Source organism: Podarcis tiliguerta, assembly GCF_965153285.1.
Source record: "Podarcis tiliguerta genome assembly, chromosome: 1".
NCBI lineage: Eukaryota > Metazoa > Chordata > Lepidosauria > Squamata > Lacertidae > Podarcis > Podarcis tiliguerta.
This window is the reverse complement of record NC_139534.1, coordinates 96,722,006-96,725,174: the sequence shown is the minus strand read 5'-3', so window position 1 is coordinate 96,725,174 and position 3,169 is coordinate 96,722,006. Positions and strand designations below refer to the sequence as shown.

Below are 3,169 nucleotides of genomic sequence, written 5' to 3'. Positions count from 1 at the left end.
TGCGGCTTCCAGGTTCTGGTGAGATCTTGCAGGGCTCTCATGAGATCTCACCGGAACCTGGAAGCTACCACCACAGCCACACAATTCCTGTGAGGCAGCAGTTGGGGATCAAAAACAGGGATAGCTCCTTCCCATTTTGCTTCAGGAAGTGAAATGGGATGTGCCGACCCTGTATGTCTCGCCTCTGACATGAGGTATATTCCTAGCCTGAAGCCATCAATAGCCTTACTCTCCATGAATGTGTCTAATCCTCTTTTGAAGTGAGCTAAATTGGTGGCCATCACTACTTCCTGTGGGAGTGAATTATTTTTGTCTCTTCTGAATCTTCAACATTAAGCTTCATTGGATGACCTTGAGTTCTAGACTTCTGAGCGGCCCAGGAATACCTGGGCAAGTAAGTCTTTAGTAACCAGGAAAATACCAGCACATGTCTCACCTGATGGATTTCTCAGGTGAGCCATTCCACAGAATGGATAGGTGGGTTTTTTTGAGCAAGACCCCACTGCCTACAACCTTCAATAATCTGTGTTGAATAGCTGATTCGGTCACAGCTGGCATAATTATATCTGGGCACCACTGAACAACCATGTAAAAACAACTAGAAAGGATGGACACCCTATGTCAGCAATGAAAAGCACTAGAACCGGTCCTTTTCATGAGAAATTCATCGAGAAAAATATAAATCTTTAACTGGAACAAAAGGAATGGAGTGGCATGGGGTGGTAAAGAGCAGAGTGGAATGGAGAAGAATGAGTACAGTGGTACCTCGGGTTACAGATCCCTCCTTTTGTAACCCTTTTGTAACTCGCTTCAGGTTACAGACACTTCAGGTTACAGACTCTGTTAACCCAGAAATAGTACCTGGGGTTAAGAACTTTACCTCAGGATGAGAACATAAATCGCACGGCAGCAGCGGGAGGCCCCATTGGCTAAAGTGGTGCTTCAGGTTAAGAACGGACCTCCAGAACGAATTAAGTTCTTAACCCGAGGTACCACTGTAGTGGCTTCCTATCCCAGTAATCTTGGTGCATGTTTAAAATAGTCATTGACGAGTACAAAAATAATCCCAAGAGCACCAGATTTTATAGAGCAGTGGGTTTTAACTCTGAGGGACTGAATAACTGGACTGTAAATTTTGTTTTCAGAAGCGAGTCGTAACTAAAGTCTTGCCTAATTAAGAGCTAAGGCTGGGAAGTTTTAATTATTGTAATTGATTTTGCAATTTGATTTCTTTCTAGTGAAAGGGAATGGTTTAAAAGCATTAAAAGCCACTACTGTCGCCGTGTACTTCCTCCAACTGGAAGTAATAGGCTTATGCATTTAACTAGGACTGTAGGGGGACATCTTCAACCAACCAGCAGACATAACTCCAGTGGGCCATGGTATATGGAGAGATGCAGCACACAGAGGCTCACTTACTTGCTTTGGTCTAGTCAGCATTCACAAGAAATCTGCTTTTTGCTCGCTCATCATTGTCCCTAAGGGGCAGGAAATTCAGGCAACGAAAGCAGCTTCCCCTAAGACAGAAGAGGCCTACTGAGCCTTTGAGCCTCCCAACTATTTGTGAAGTGGGCCTTGGTGAGCAATTTCTATCTGCGTTATTATGTTGGGCACAAGGGGAAGTTCGGCCACGAGTTTCTCAAGTTCGGGTTCCGCCCTGATGGGAAACTGAGATATGTAAACAACAGCAATTATAAAAATGATGTCATGATTAGAAAAGAAGCCTACGTACACAAAAGTGTGATGGAAGAGCTAAAGAGGATAATCGATGACAGTGAAATCAGGAAAGAAGATGTTGCATTATGGCCGCCTCCTGACAGAGTTGGCCGGCAGGAGCTTGAAATTGTAATTGGTGATGAATTACAATTTTTTTACCACATCAAAAATTGGTTCTCTTATTGATGTAAATCAGTCCAAGGATCCAGAAGGTCTAAGGGTGTTTTAGTACCTTGTCCAGAACCTCAAGTGTCTCGTCTTCAGACTCATTGGATTATACTTCAAGATTAAGCCAATTTAAATTGTATGGATTTAAATTTGTACTGTAAAGTTTCTTTCGGTGGGGTCATTTCCATATATCTCATTGGTTTTATGTGTGTCAGATTTTTTACAGAGTGAATTTAATAAATGCTAAAACAAAAAAACCTAGTTATGAAGTGAATACACTGCAGGGGATTTTCTGAGGAAAATTGGCAAAAACGACACTGCGGACACGGGCTGCCATACATCTGGATTTTCAAGGACATCTTGCCGATTTCCGTCCGGACACTGCTTACAACTGCAGTATTCCGTATATGTCTGGGAAATTCCAGCCTATGGCAACCCTAAACTCAAAACAAGAAGTTCTTCAAATATATTAATGTTTAATATATTAATGAACATGTACCATCCAGGACGCCGGTGGCGCTGTGGGTAAAACCTCAGCGCCTAGGACTTGCCGATCGCATGGTCGGCGGTTTGAATCCCCACAGCGGGGTGCACTCCCGTCGTTCGGTCCCAGTGCCTGCCAACCTAGCAGTTCGAAAGCACCTCCGGGTGCAAGTAGATAAATAGGGACCGCTTACCAGCGGGAAGGTAAATGGCGTTCCGTGTGCTGCGCTGGCTCACCAGATGCAGCTTGTCACGCTGGCCACGTGGCCCGGAAGTGTCTGCGGACAGCGCTGGCTCCCGGCCTATAGAGTGAGATGAGCACACAACCCTAGAGTCTGGCAAGACTGGCCCGTACGGGCAGGGGTACCTTTACCTTTACTTACCATCCAGGACAGATGCAGCTCTGTAACATAATGGATACTGGGGGTCTGTAGCTGCATCTGTTTTCTCCCCACACTGTTCACTATGCAGTATTTCCACGGATGTAAATATAAACACAGCATGAACCTCTATCTAACCGTCTTTAAGAAAATTCATGACTGTCTTAGTAATGTATTGTGTCACATCCAGAATGGGATTGACAGATGTGACTCACAATTTGGCAAAGTACATTATGTTCATGTCAACTGTATACTGCAAAGTCTGTCCATTAAAAACAAATGTGTGTTCTAAGCACTATGGGTGCCCTAAAATATTATGGTTATTATTATTATTATTATTATTATTATTATTATTATTATTAATCTGTTCTCTACTGCTGTAACTACCTCACGAGAGTTGAGTTTCTTCTTGGGACCTCTAC

At 43.6% G+C, this 3,169-nt stretch overlaps 1 pseudogene across 1 annotated transcript; it reads left to right on the top strand.

The window, feature by feature from the left end:
* Positions 1–1,577: 1,577 nt before the first annotated feature.
* Positions 1,578–2,084, top strand: LOC310684178 (protein mago nashi homolog; annotated as a pseudogene). Its single transcript has one exon. The product of its transcript is annotated as a protein mago nashi homolog (transcript).
* Positions 2,085–3,169: the final 1,085 nt, after the last annotated feature.